This window comes from Cryptomeria japonica, chromosome 6, assembly GCF_030272615.1.
Source record: "Cryptomeria japonica chromosome 6, Sugi_1.0, whole genome shotgun sequence".
NCBI classification, from domain to species: domain Eukaryota; kingdom Viridiplantae; phylum Streptophyta; class Pinopsida; order Cupressales; family Cupressaceae; genus Cryptomeria; species Cryptomeria japonica.
The window spans coordinates 167,425,278-167,441,509 of record NC_081410.1 but is presented as its reverse complement, the minus strand read 5'-3'; positions in this window follow the sequence as shown (position 1 = coordinate 167,441,509).

Genomic DNA, 16,232 nt, shown 5'->3' with positions numbered 1-16,232 from the left:
TCTGTCTCCAAAGATCTGATAAGAAGGGATCATGGAACTACTCTAGAAAAAGCTCCCATGATACTGTCGCAATGTTCAAGTGGAAGAAAAATCATAGAGATGCATGATAGTGCACTTAACCTTGGTGTTACTACTATATGAATGCATAGAGAAACACCTTTCCATATCCAAGAGCTAAGTGTTTGCCTCCATCTCGCTACTAAAACCATCAAAATCAGGAGGGAGAGACCTAGGAAGATCCCTCATATGGCCTATTGAAATCACATCCTGATTTGAAACCGCATCAACTCTCCTTCGAGGCGAATGTGATTGCTCTCTCTCTCACTCTTGATACTCTACACTATCCACACCTCCAGGATGATGAGAAACCTCCTGCTAATTCTCCTTCCGCCTCGGTCCTAAATGACCAAGAAGCTCTGGAATCACATTAATCAACTGTATAACTACATCATCACCCTACCAGTTCTCACCCTGGACCCCTTCTTTAAGTTGGTCATGTTGTTGCTGCTCTTCATGAGCCTCTTTAGAAGCCTCTAGATGAGGATTCCATTGAGTATCCATACAACCACCTCACCCACGACCTCTACCTCTAGAAGGCATCTTGTCTAAGAAAGATGCAAAACATCTATAAGAGAGATTCTAGGGATACTACTAACATGAAAGCAAACCAACAAAGGAATCATCAACTATTCTACTTACATGCACAATGGGCTCAACATGAAACTAAAGTATCCAGTGTATGAACATGGGCTCTAATACCAGATGTAATGCCCGCCAAAAGACCCTAGAGAAATATAACCATCTAATATGCATATAGAGATTTTTTTAAAAAATTACTCCAATACACCACATATGCAACTCAAATAAATGTAAACGTTCATTATAGATTCATTGAAACACACATAGTCATCTTACAACAAGACCATAAGAACATAAGTATGCAAGTGAAACTAACAATATCTCATAAGCTAACATTCCCTAGGGTAAAATCATAAAATGTATTCCTATAGGAAAACAGACCAACCATGTTGCCAAAGCCATGGCGGCTTATCATGGGATTATCCTTGCCAAAGAAGCCAAATGCACTAAAGTTTGGTGTGAAGGAGACTCCTTAAACATTATCAACTGTTTAAATATGAAGTTCCCGCCATCATGGTTGATTAGTAATGCTATTAAAGCAACAAGGAAAATCAGCGAAGAGTTTGAAATGTGTGTTTTTACACATGTTTATAGGGAGGCCAACTCTTGTGCTGATTGGGTAGCCAACCTGGCTTGCCAATTGGAAAACATCATCACTAGTTATGGTGAAAAGGAGATTGCAAGTGAAATGAAATCCTTACTCAATCAAGATCGAAGCTATACAAGGCAACATGGTACTTTTAATCATTATTTCTAATGACCTTTCCACCTTTTTGGATGCAGGGCTTGCTTGAAGATAATGAGCTATTAAATAGGTGTCATATCATCATTATTTGGTACAGATTATGGGTGCTCTTACAGAATAACCATAGAAACCAGAGGAAAAGTTATCAAAACGAGAGAAGGCATTGCAAGGAAGGTGCTGGAAAAATGGGAGGAAACAAGAAGAGATTTGAAACTGCTTCATGCGTTGAATGGAGAAAGAACGAAGAAGTCTGGAGTATCCTTCAGCAGGGGGGGCTCAATGTTTTCATGGAACGACTGAATGGGAAGGACCCCACAATTACCAGCTACTTCATAAAGAACCGGAAAAATGGAAAAGTTCTGATTGGATCACATATGATGAATGTAGACGAAGAGGTTATCACCGAGGCCACGGGGATGACTACCGAGGGTATGAAATTTTACAGGGACAGAGGGATATCGGATAAGGCTGCAGACAAGTTTCCTGTTACGGATGGTGAGAGAAGAAAGATGATCAAAATTGACAACTCCTACCACTCCCCGAAGAGAATTTGCAAGCCATGGAGGTTTTTCTTATTTGCTTCTATTGAATATATTACCTTAGACGGTAGGTTTACCAGGGCTTATGGGCATCACTTCATCCTTCTTAACCATTTCTGTCATGGTGAAAGGGTTAGCCTTCCCTATTACCTGGCCTGTTCAATGGATCATACTATAAAGGAGATCCAGAAGGACCCTAAAGGCGATCATGCCCTCCACCAGGGGCTCATGGTCCTGGTTTACAAAATGCTAAAGGGAAAGTGCATTGAAAAGCCTATTAAAGGCAAAAATGCCAGAGATGAGACTATGGAAAGTAAGGATAGTGGTTTCAACTTTGATTCTAAGATTGAGGGAGAGTCGGAAGAAACTAGCAAAAAAGGGAGGATTAGGGCTAAGAAGAGGAGGATTATTGTGGAATCTGAAATGTCAGACTCTGAAACTAATTCCCTTGAGGAAAAACCTATTAAAAAGAGGAAAGGGAAAGCCTCTAGAAAGAAGGCTCAGAAAAAGAACACTAAAAAGGGTAACAATTCTGAACTCAATTATGTTCTGGTTGAGTCTGAGGAGGAGGATGATGATAATAAGAGGATTGATAGTCAGGACAAAGAAGGGGAGGGTAACCCAATTAAGGATAATTTGGAAACCATGGAGACCGTGAATACCACTAGACTGCATAACGAGGAAAAAGGGGGTCAAAGTGATAGTGGTGAAAAAGATACCATTAAGGTCTTCTGTGAGACCATCACTACTCTGGTGAAGGATATTAATATCTTGAAAACAGATACATAGGCCATGGCAAGAATTACAGTTGGTGACAAGCCCTTGGCGGAGCATGTTAAAGAGTTAGTGGCCATTTTGCATAATGCGCAAGCTATTGAATGTATGGTTGGAAAAATCTTAGCCATGGAGAAAAAGGTCAATGAGATGGGAGATAGAAAGGAAATGGACAACAAACTGAAAGATTTTGGCACCAGAATTGACAAGCTGGAGCACAATGTCAAGCAGATTGCTGATCAAAATTTCCAAATTCTTAAATCTTTGGTGGACAATATGAACATCTTTATCAACAGGTACGAGAACAATGTAGAGAAGGAAGGTGATAAAGAGCAGGTGAACAAGAAGGGTCATGAAAGGAGGACCAGAGCCAACACAAAGAATAAGGTCGACATCAAAGGTCGTGAGCTAGAGGATATGAAGACCTCGGCAAACAACATGAAACAAATGGTTGTTCACGCTGAGGAGATCCTGAATAGTATTAGTTCCAGTAGCTGTCCTTGGTTTTGTCTCTTTGTTGTCTTTTGCTTTCCTGTTGCTGTCTGTTTTGAGTTTTATGTAATTATGTAATGATGTTTTAAGCTGTGCCCATCCGGTGGGTTCATTTTGACTTTTTGAGGTGATCAGGCACTTTTTTATGTTTTTCTGTTCTCTTGCTTTGTAAAAGGTTCGGGTACCTTTCAAATACCTATTTTTACTTAATCAAAACACTAAACACATGAATATAAATTATATCATAATAATTCTGTCATAGCCTAATGCTTTCAGTAACTTAACAATCATCCATTTAACTATGTTAACCAATCATTCTTTAGATTCATTTTAATGCACTGAATCCAAATGTTCCTACTCCATTTATCCATCATCTAAAACATAACTAACCATTCCCATATCTAGATAATTACCATATATTTATCCATGATAGTCAATGCTTCAATAAGACATGCATAATAAGAGAATATCCTCCTTAAGTAACAAGGGTCATAATCACTATGTTGGCATTACAATAGAAAGGAGATTGTTGGCATTTCAATAAGGATATTGAGAAGGTTGTTGGATATTGTTGATATAACTGAAGAAGATGATTACTGTCTTTATAATATTATTTTTTCATTGATGTCAAGAAATTGATTTTTTGATTCAGTATGATGTTGCCATATCTTGAGAAGTATGTATTGATGAGAATTAAGATGTCGGTAAAAGACACAGAAAGAATGTGATGAATAAGGGGAGAAATAAGTTATTCAATGGACAACTATTACCGAGTTAGACAATGATGAGATCATGATGTTTTGATTGTTTTGATATTCTACATATGTTGTTGATTATAAGTTTAATACTGTACCATGTCACTGAGCAAAGAACCTAGTCGGTAAACCCTAAGGAACCTAGTCGGTAAACTCTAAGATTATTGATATTGGTTAAAGAAGGCAGAATGTCTACCGAGTGAAGTCCAGTATTAACCGAGTAACAACCGAGTTATAATAGATCGCATTGGATGGATAAAAGCATTATTTAATGAAGGATGCTGATGAGCTAGAGATGAATAAATGATTGGTATGCCACGCAGAAGTTTGTTAAAGATCTACGGCAATGGAAAATCAAGAGGAAGATCTACATCACAGATTGAACCGCAATAACCTAGCATAAGTTCCTAGGAAGGAATGCAAGTTCCAAGGTGAGGTATAACGTTTTTAGATCAAAGGATACATTGAACCTAGTCAAGATTGAAGATCTGATGGCTATGATTGATCATGGGAAATGTGATCAAGGAGATTAAGCGGTTAGCAAATTGTTTATAAATTAAGAAATTGTTGATAAACAATGCATGTGGGCAAGTGTAAGCACATGGATGCTACATAGTGATTACTGAGCACCGAAGCTTGAAGACCTGTTTGAATAACAGAGTAGGGAACCTAGCAGAGGGACAAGATAATTCCTATGACTAGACAGTGTTGAGCAAATAAGAATTTGCTTTAGCATTTTGGATGTGAAGTTGTAGATATATTTTATTACTGTTGTTTATTTTGTAAATGATAGGAAATCTCTTAACCGAGTGGACTTAACAGTCTTATTTGTAAATCCTCTAGCAAGGTAACATTCTAAATGAGTGTTTGAAATCCTTTGACAATGTCACTTCTAACAAAGTGAAGATCCTAACAGATCCAAGGGAAATCCCTTAACCGAGTCACATCTAGCAATGTGTTTGTAATCTTTAACAAGATTTTCTTTTAACCGAACATACTCTAGAAGAGTATATTTCTTAGTGGGTCCAAAATACCATAGTGGTTTTTCCCTATTTGGGTTTCCATGTTAAATCTGGTGTTATATGTGTTATGATGATTTTGTGTTTATGAGTTAGCATGTTTAGTAGTTTTTGGTTATATTGCTGAAGTATAAGTTACCAAGGTTGAATCTGTTGATTTTGTGGAAGATTAAGTTTGTATGATTCACGCCCCCCACCTCTCATCTTGTTAGCTATTGGCATCAGAACTTTACAATTGGTATCAAAGCTGTGGACTTCGAAAGAAAAGTTTAAAGGTACTTGAGGCAAAGATCTGAAGATGTATAAAAGGGATGCACCAAAGCTGAACAAGTCAAGTTTCTCCACATGGCAGAAAAGGATGAAGCTGCATTTATCAGGAATTGGAGAATATGCAACATATTATTTGGAGAATGATTACATACCACCAAGCACCAACCCGATGACCTTGGAAGAGATAAAGGCAAAGAAAGAATATATTCAAGCTATGATTGAAATAACATCAGCATTGACCGACTCAAAGTTTAATGATCTAGAAGATTGTAATGATGCAAAAGCAATGTGGACCAAGCTTATATCTATGTATGGCAGTGATGAACACGTTCAAAGAGAAAAAGTAGATAGTCTAAGAGGACAACTTGAATCCATGAGAATGAATGAAGGTGAGAACATTACCCAATACAGTACAAGGTTAAAGGAGACTGTCAATCAAATCAAAGGAGCATAAGGAACTATTGAAAAAAAGGATGTAACAAGTAAGTTGTTGAGAACCCTTCTACCTGCTTATGCAATCCGAGTCTCTGCAATCAATGAATTGAGGTCTGTACCTAACATGCCAGTTTCTTTGGATGCTACTATTGGTAAGCTACATGCATTTGAGTTAAGTAATTTTGATAGCAGTGGGTCTTCGGTAAATAAAGTAGAATCTGCATTCATTTCTTTTCATATTGGTGAATCTGATGATTACAATGATAGAATGAGTAAGTATACTGAAGGAAATCATAGTGGAGCAAGTGAAAGATTTTGCAAAAACATGGAAGAGGTACACAAACTATATGAGGAAATCAAAAAGCAAGAAGAGTTTGAAGCATTATTAGCCAGAAGGTTACCGAGAGGAAAAGGTAAGTATAAAGGAAAGCTACCTTTAAAATGTTTTAACTGTGATAAAATAGGACATATGGCTTCTAACTGCCCTGACAAAGAATCTAGTGAAAAGAGAGAATACCAAGATAACAGGCAAAAAGACAACCAATACAGAGGACACTGAGACTTCAGAAGGAGAGACATAAAGACATGCCTAGTAGCTGATGAGGAATCCAACGATGATAAATCTGATGAAATTGATATAGAGGAAGTTGTTTATGTGGCTATTAAAGATGGATCAGATGAAGAAAGGTATGAAGAAAAAGCCCTAATAGCTCACATAAAAAATAATGATTCTTGGATCATAGATAGTGGATGCTCACATCACATGACAGGTGATAAACACAAATTTGTTAAATTAGAAGATTACGATGGAGGCTATGTAAGATTTGGTAATGATGCACCATGTCTAGTAAAAGGTAAAGGCTCTATCACACTTCTTGACAATGATAAATGTGATGATGTATATATTGGGTTGAAGGTTTGAAATACAATTTGTTGAGTGTAGCACAACTAAACAATATAGGATACCGAATAGAATTTCAGAAAGGATGTGTCAAAGTTCATGACAAACGTGGAAAGCTGGCTGCTATCGGGACACAAACAAAAGGTAATACATTTCATCTTGACTCAACTCGGAACAAATGTCTATATGCAAAAATAGAAGATACCTGGTTATGGTATAAAAGGTTTTGTCATGTAAATTTTCATAATCTAATCAAAATAAGTAAGAAGCACCAAGTAAGAGGTCTACCAAGCTTGGAAAAACCTGAGAATGCTATGTGCCAAGGATGCCAGATGGGTAAGATGACAAGATCAAGCTTTACAAGTAAGTCCTACACTTCTAAAGGAATTTTAGATCTAGTACACACTGATCTTTGTGGTCCCATGAAAGTTCAAAGTTATTATGGTGATAAATATTTCATATTATTTGTGGATGATTACTCAAGGATGATGTCAGTTATGTTTTTAAAAGAAAAATCAAAAGCTTTTCAAATGTTTAAATGGTACAAGGCAAGAGTTGAAAATGAAATAGGAAGACAACTGAAATGTCTTAGATCTAATAGAGGAGGAGAGTTCACTTATGATGAATTTAACTTATTCTACAATGATCATGGTATAAAAAGGCAAGTGTCTGCATCAAGAACACCCCAGCAAAATGGGATAGCTGAGAGAAGAAACAGATCAATTATAGATTGTGCCAGAACCCTGATGATAGAAAAGAGGGTACCTCAAACATTTTGGAGAGAAGCAATCAGCACTGCAGTTTACACCCTGAACCGAGTACAACTAAAGAAAGGAACTATGAAGACACCATATGAAATCTGGTATGACAAGAAACCTAATGTAAGTTATTTAAAAATCTTTGGAAGTAGATGTTATGTTCATAAAGATAACAGAAATGGAAAGTTTGACCAGAAAAGCGAAGAAGGAACATTTCTTGGTTATTCTTCTAGAAGTAAAGCATTTAAATGTCTGATCAAATCATCTAACAAAATAGTAGAAAGTGCAAATGTGAAAATTGATGAATTTGCAGAAAGAAATGATGAAGGAAATTCCAAAGAACCAGAAGATTATGAAGAATTTGTTTATGTTCAACCGAGAAGTCCTAATGAGAAAGTGGCTGAAGAAAATTAAGATAATGTCCAGTTACCGAGTGATGAAGAAGATCATATAGAGCCTACCGAGCCTATATTAGCCAAATATGTCAGAAGACATCATGTATCAAGTTAGATTATAGGAGATAAAGATGATCCAGTGATGACAAGGAACAAATTGAGACAAAACACATGTTTGATATCTGAATTTGAACCGAGAATAGTAAAAGAGGCATTTAACAGTGAAAATTGGGTAAATGCTATGACAGAAGAGATTGATCAAATCAAGAAGAATGACACATGGACACTAGTCCCAAGACCGAAGGACAAAAATGTAATCGATACAAAGTGGATTTTCAGGAACAAGCTAAATGAAAAAGGTGATGTCATTCGGAACAAAGTAAGACTAGTTTGCAAAGGTTATGCTCAAGAAGAAGGAATAGATTATGGTGAGACTTTTGCACCTGTGGCTAGACTTGAGGGAGTAAGAACATTGTTGGCATATGCTGCTTTCAAAAATTTCAAGGTATATTAAATGGATGTTAAATCTGCATTTTTGAATGGTATACTAGAAGAAGAAGTTTATATTGAACAACCTGAAGGATTTGTTGAAGACAAGAGTAAAGATCAGGTATGTAAATTGAACAAAGCTTTATATGGTCTGAAACAAGCACCTAGAGCATGGTATGAAAGACTGCACTCTTATTTGATCAAGATTGGATCTGTAAGGACAAGTGAAAACAACAATATGTACATGAAGAATGATGAGGACAATGGAATACTGATCTCAACCATATTTGTTGATGATATTATTTTTTGTGGTAATGACTCCTTATGCAAGAACTTTGGAAATGAAATGTGCAAAGAATTTAAGATGTCATTAATCGGTGAGATAAAGTATTTTATAGGTTTACAAATACTGCAAATGAAAGATGAGATTTTCATTACTCAATCCAAGTACATAAAGGAAATCTTGAAGAAATTTGGAATGGAGGATTCTAAACCTGTAAGTACTCCTATGACTACTAATTGTAAACTATCAAAGATTGATGAATCTGCATCTGTTGATGAGACACTTTACCAATCTATGATTGGAAAGTTACAATATGTTGTGCACAGTAGACCGGATATAGCACATGTAGTAGGAATAGTTGCAAGATTTTCTACAAATCCCAAAGAAACCCATATGATAGCAATTAAGAGAATTTTCAGATACCTGAGAGGCACTGAAGATTATGGCTTAGTATATGAAAAGAGGAATGATTTTGATTTAAAATTTTATACTGATGCTGATTGGGCAGGAAACATTGATGATAGGAAAAGCACAAGTGGTGGAGCTTTCTTTCTGGGTGATAGACTAGTAAGTTGGCTTAGCAAGAAACAAGGATGCATTTCACAGTCAACAGCTGAAGCTGAATATGTTGCTGCAGCATTGAATTGTACCAATATAGTATGGATCAAGCAACTGTTGGAAGGTATAAATGAGAAAGTTACTGAGCCAATAACTATATTCTGTGATAATACGAGTGCCATTAACATTTCAAAGAATCCAGTAATGCACTCTAAGACAAAACATATTTCTATAAAGTATCATTATCTCAGAGAAGAAGTTCAAGAGAAGAAAGTTGTGCTAGAATATATCAGTTCAAAGGAGAAAATAGTAGACATCTTCACAAAGCCACTGCCACAGGACACTGTTGAGTATCTCAGAAGCAAGTTAGGGGTCCTACCCCTATCTTCTACTCACTGACAGAGTTCGGTGAAAGCATCAATTCGATGACTCTATCGAATATTATTTGTGGATTGATGCTGATTTATGCACTTTAGGAGGTTTTCTAAAGGTGTGCAGGAAATAGTGAATAGAGACAAGTTGCTCTGACCGAGATTGAGATGATACATGTGTAACACAGCAAGGCAAATCACTTCACAGGGGAAGAAATCATGAATTAGTTTTTCTTTTTGGCATTGTTGTCAAAGGGGGAGAAGACTAAATGGAGAAGATATACTAAATGGAGAAAATAACAAAAGACTAATGACAGGGGGAGAAGATCACTGAAAAAGGGAGAAGACTAAATGCAAGATAATAGCTCAGAAGACTAATGAAAGAGGGAGAAAGCCTAGAAGACTTCAGGAGAAGATTTTAACATCTCAAGGATAACAGGAGAAGTCTAACAGCAATCTGAATCTGAATCAGTTGGAATAAATCAAGTTGGTATTGCCATTTAATTGTTGGTTTTGCCATCAATGCCAAAGGGGGAGATTGTTGGCATTACAATAGAAAGGAGATTATTGGCATTTCAATAAAGATATTGAGAAGATTATTGGAGATTATTGATATAACTGAAGAAGGATGATTACTGTTTTTATAATATTATTTTGTCATTGATGTCAAGAAAATGATTTTCTGATTCAGTATGATGTTGCCATATCTTGAAAAGTATGTATTGATGAGAATTAAGATGTCGGTAAAAGACACGGAAAGAATGTGATGAATAAGGGGAGAAATAAGTTATTCAATGGACAACTATTACTGAGTTAGACAATGATGAGATCATGATGTTTTGATTGTTTTGATATCCTACATATGTTGTTGATTATAAGTTTAATATTGTACCATGTCACAGAGCAAAGAACCTAGTCGGTAAACCCTAAGGAACCTAGTCGGTAAACCCTAAGGTTATCGATATCGGTTAAAGAAGGCAGAATGTCTACCGAGTGAAGTCCAGTATTAACCGAGTAAAAACCAAGTTATAATAGATCGCATTGGATGGATAAAAGCATTATTTAATGAAGGATGCTAATGAGATGGAGATGAATAAATGATTGGTATGCCGCACAGAAGTTTGTTAAAGATCTATGACAATGGAAAATCAAGAGGAAGATCTACAACACAGATTGAACCGCAATAACCTAGCACAAGTTCCTAGGAAGGAATGCAAGTTCCAAGGTGAGGTAAAACATTTTTAGATCAAAGGATACATTGAACCTAGTCAAGATTGAAGATCTGATGGCTATGATTGATCATGGGAAATGTGATCAAGGAGATTAAGCGGTTAGCAAATTGTTTATAAATAAGAAATTATTGATAAACAATGCATGTGGGCAAGTGTAAGGACAAGGATGCTACATAGTGATTACCGAGCACAAAAGCTTGAAGACCTGTTTGAATAACATAGTAGGGAGCCCAGCAGAGGGACAAGATAAGTCCTATGACTAGACAATGTTGAGCAAATAAGAATCTGCTTTAGCATTTTAGATGTGAAGTTGCAGATATATCTTATTACTGTTGTTTATTTTGTAAGTGACAGGAAATCTCTTAACCGAGTGGACTTAATAGTCTTATTTGTAAATCCTCTAGCAAGGTAACATTCTAAATGAGTGTTTGAATTCCTTTGACAAGGTCACTTCTAACAAAGTGAAGATCCTAATAGATATGAGGGAAATCCCTTAACCGGGTCACATCTAGCAATGTGTTTGTAATCTTTAACAGGATTTGCTTTTAACCGAGCATACTCTAGAAGAGTATATTTCTTAGTGGGTCTGAAATCCCATAGTGGTTTTTCCCTATTTGGGTTTCCACATTAAATCTGGTGTTATATGTGTTATGATGATTATGTGTTTATGAGTTAGCATGTTTAGCAGTTTTTGGTTATATTGCTGAAGTATAAGTTATCGAGGTTGAATCTATTGATTTTATGGAAGATTAAGTTTGTATGATTCACCCCCCCCCTCTCATCTTGTTAGCTATTGGCATCAGAACTTTACATACTATCCATAAGAATAAACATCAATTACAAAGATAATATTACAATATTATATCACCATCCTACATCGAAACATAGTCTCCAATTGCAATTATGAATACCTCATGAAACATAAGTACAATGATTTCTTTCAACTAATACAAGAGTGCATCATATATCAATCTACTCCAAGAAATCATGGACAAGATAAAGAGGAAGAGTTTCCACATACACATACATGTTTATCCAATGAAGAGGACATCCCAATGGAAGAAGGCATCAAACCACCCAACCATGTGGAACCATAGGAACCACCCCCTCGCTCTGGAAAATGACACAATGTCCCACACACACTCTAGACCTAGATTGACACCTAACAACCAAAGTAAATAACATAAAAAGAACCACAATTGGAAGCAACCACATGAACCATAATCTAGGCCACATCACAAGGCTAAATCAAAGCATAAAACTCCCAGAGGCTATCCAAAAAATCATGGCATAAGGAACAAGGACACGTGTAGGGAGGAGTGTCATCACATGCTATCTTCACATAGAAGGAAGAACTACGATATCTTCACTTGTTACTTTGATAGTCATGTGGAACCGTCTCAACCTATGCGAGAATCAAGGGAGTTTGGTTTACCATCTCCACGATCTTCCCAAGATCATCCCAAGTCTCCACTCTAGGGCTATGAGATGAGACACCAAAAACCATTTATTATCTTGTTTTAGATGAATCCTAATTACCCAGCTCATCTAAATTAACTATTAAAGTTATCACTTGTTTAAACAAGAAAACTTCCAATGTGTTCCTAGAGGTTTAGACTCTAATCATCCTTACAAGGAACCTCTTAGCAGCCTATCTCTCATGACCCTTGTCATCACATGAAAGCCCACTCCCCCTAACAATGTTCTAAGACCTTAGGGTAGACAACATCAATACAACAACAAGGAGGCTCTTTCAAATCCACATATAAATAATCAAATTTGAATCAATAGTCAGAATGCCATAGTGCCAAATCACATAATATAACCAAGAGCCTCTTAAGCAACCAATAATCACGACCAAGGCATGATCCCTCTTGCTCAACCATAGAATAATACTATCCTCTACAACAAGGCAAAACCATCTTGTTGGAGCCATAAACAATGCATATAACATCTCCGATCAATATATCAACTCAACAAATCTCAAGGAATCCAAAACACAACCTCTAGTGTAAAATACAAACTCAAAAGAAAAACACAGAAGCCAAAAACAACTCAGAAGTGAAAAGAGAGCAGACTAGCACATAAAAGACCCAATCTATTGCATTTGTCTAATTTTGCAATGCATCTACACATTTCTGCAACACATACATTCAATCTTGTAGCACATAGGAGAAATCCCACAACACATATGACAAATTCGACAACACCTATGACAAATCCTGTAGCGCATATGAAAAATATTGTAGCACATATTGTTGGCCATTTGGAGGAATTGATTATGTGTTGCATTGATGCCAACACTATTTGTTTGGATGCTTTACCGACACCCTTCTTGTCCCGGTAGGTTGAGTGGTTTCTGGTTGGTTTGGATCCGACATGATCCGGTAGGCTCCGGTATGATTTGGCTACGGAATTGGCTTGTTCATATTTAGTAAGTTGGTTTTGGTTTGGTGATCGAATGCTATCTTTTTTGCTTAGAAGCATGGCTTCTTGTTTCGGCGAGGGTTTTACCGGCAGAGCTTTTGATGAAGATCCCTGATGAATTGCATAAGTGGCGTTGGTGCAGCTTCTAGTGGAGTTTCAGGATGGTGACGGTAATCATGTTTGATACTTCACGGATGGAGATCATTGCTTTAGCATATGGACCTATATTGGGTCACGGTTGATCTAGGTTATGGGTTGACTTTAATGAAGCGTGTGGATTGGACTTCTTGATACGTTTCCGGGATGTCTTATGTGTTGGATATTATTTGTCTGGTCTAAGGCCGACATGGTTTGTAATTATGTAATTGGTTTATTGTCTGGTGGCCAACTTGATTTTTTATGGTCAAGGGTTTGTATATATAATGTAATATCTCATTATAGATCATCATGTTAATGGTAATAGGAATGGGAAATGGATATGTAATGTGTGAATAATGTAATATCATTCAGGCAGAAAATTTGGTCGGTCATTGGAGATTGAATTGGGTTTATGTAAGAGGATTTAGTCCTCCGGTATTGAGCTTAACTGGAACTATACTCAAGCATAGGAGATGCTATCTTTGGAGTTCAAACACTTCTCCATATTGTAGTCTAGATTTCTATGTAGTCAGCGAAGCTCCTTTTGTGATGAGCAGTGCGCTCTAGGCTGCTAGCCTTCCTACAAGTGTAGGCCCCCTCAATTATAATTCATATACTTACTGCAGAAGTATTATCTAACTGTGGGTAGGCTTCCCACCATGGTTTTTCCCTTTTCTAGGTTTTCCACATATAAATATTGGTATCATGTGGATGGTATTTATTATATGATTATTGTTTATGCTTAATTGGTTTAATTGCTATTCCGGTATTAATGTTTTGGGTTTCGGTATTAAAGTTTTAATTGCTAATGGTTCGGTTAATATGTGACAACTGATTCACCCCCCCCTCTCAGTTGTCTTCTAGTTATTTGAACTATCTAACAATTGGTATCAGAGTTCTGGTCCTCTCTACAGAAAGATTAACCGCTCGAGGAAGATCCTATGACGACTAACAGTTCAAGTTCATCCAGTTCATTTAGAGAAATATTTCAGAGAGATATTCCTAGGCGTGATGGAACAAATTATAGAGAATGGAAGATTTAGATGGAGACTCATCTGAGATGTCTTGGCAAGGAAATTTGGGAGATCACACAGAATGTTGTCACACCTTATAATCCAGCATCTGGTAATCCTCCTCTGGCAAACTTTGATAAGGAGCTTGAGAATGATTGTAGAGCAAGAGAAGCCCTTTTATGTGCACTTTCTGATCATCAAATAATCTGGAAAGGCTATATGGGATAAGTTGGAGGCTCTTAATGAAGGTGACCCTACAGTGAAGATTGCTAAACTTGATGGTTACCAGGTGAGATATGAAAACTTGAAGATGGAAGAAGATGAAAGGATTACTGCATTCATGGAAAGGGTAAATGATATTATTATGGGAATTCAATGTTGTGGTGGAACTCTAAGCGAAGATGAAATTGTTTCTAAAGTACTGAGAGCCCTACCACCAACTTAGAAAATGAAGGCTACTGCTATTAATAAGTTGAGTAGAATGGCTAATACATCTGTCAACAAAGATACCTTGGTTGGGAAACTATCTGCTTTTGAGCTTGAAGAATTTGGACCTTTTGGAGCTGTGAAGACTAAACCTGCTTCTCATGCATCTACATCTGCAACCGGTAAGCAAGATTGGAAAGCTTTATATGCAAAGGATTAGATGATATGAAGAGATAAGATGAAAAATTTGAGCAACTTGAAGCATTATTTGCTAGAAGAGTACCTAAAGGAGTGGTAGGAAGTAAGTATGAAGGAAAATCACCTTTTAAATGTTTTGCATATAATAAGATTGGTCATTTTGCATCTAGATGTCCTGAAAGGAATTCAAGATTTGAAGAAAGATTTAAAAGATCATTTAAGCCTAACCTTGGATATTAGAACAAGTATAAGTATAGGAAAAATAGAGACAAATCATGCTACATAGTGGATGAGGAAGGCATTAGTGATTCTAATGATGAACCGACATAAGACTGTGCTAGTCGTTCCGACAATGGGAATGAATGGGTGTTCCTGGCTATTAAGGAATATGTTCCAACATTGGAAGAGAATGTACCTGAAGAGAAGGCACTTGCTGCTAAAATTGAAGACAAGGATGAATGGGTAATTGACAGTGGTTGTTCACATCATATGATTGGAGATAAAGGGAATTTTTTATCTTTTTAAGAATTTGATGGCGGTCTAGTTAGATTTGGAGATGACAAAGCATGTATGATCAAAGGAAAAGGAACTATATCACTAGATAGTAAGAACAATATTGAGAATGTTTTTTATGTTGAAGGTTTAAGGCATAATCTTGTGAGTGTAGGACAATTGGTGGATAAGGGATTTCAATTGCAGTTCAAGGATGGAAAATGCAAAATCATTAATAGATATGGATTGGAGATTGCAACCGGTACATAGACAAAAGGTAATATATTTCATTTGAACTCCGGTGAGAAGACATGTTTTATTACACAAATTGATGAGAATTGGCTATGACATAAAAGGTCGTGTCATGTGAATTTTGATTGCATTGTGAAGATTAGTTCAACTAAGGCAGTTAGGGATATACCTAAGATTATGAAGCCCTATAATCCGGTATGTAAAGAATGTCAAATGAGAAAATAGGTCGGAACCTCTTTTAGGAGTACACAAGATAAATCTAATGATGTTCTTGATCTTATTCATACTGATTTGTGTGGCTCTACTAGAGTTAAAAGTTTTAAAGGTGATAGATATTTCATGCTAATCATTGATGAATATTCTAGAATGATGTGGGTTACTTTTCTAAAAGAAAAAACTGAGGCATTTGAAAATTTTAAAATCTTTAAGGCTAAAGTAGAAACTGAGACGGGATTGAAGATTATATGTTTGAGGTTAGATCATGACGGAGAATTCACATCCGGTGAGTTTAATAACTTTTGTGAGAAGCATGGTATAAGAAGACAAATTTCTGCTGCCTGGACATCTCAGCAGAATGGACTTTGTGGAAAGGAAGAACAAAACTATCTTGGATGTTGCTAGAACAATGATG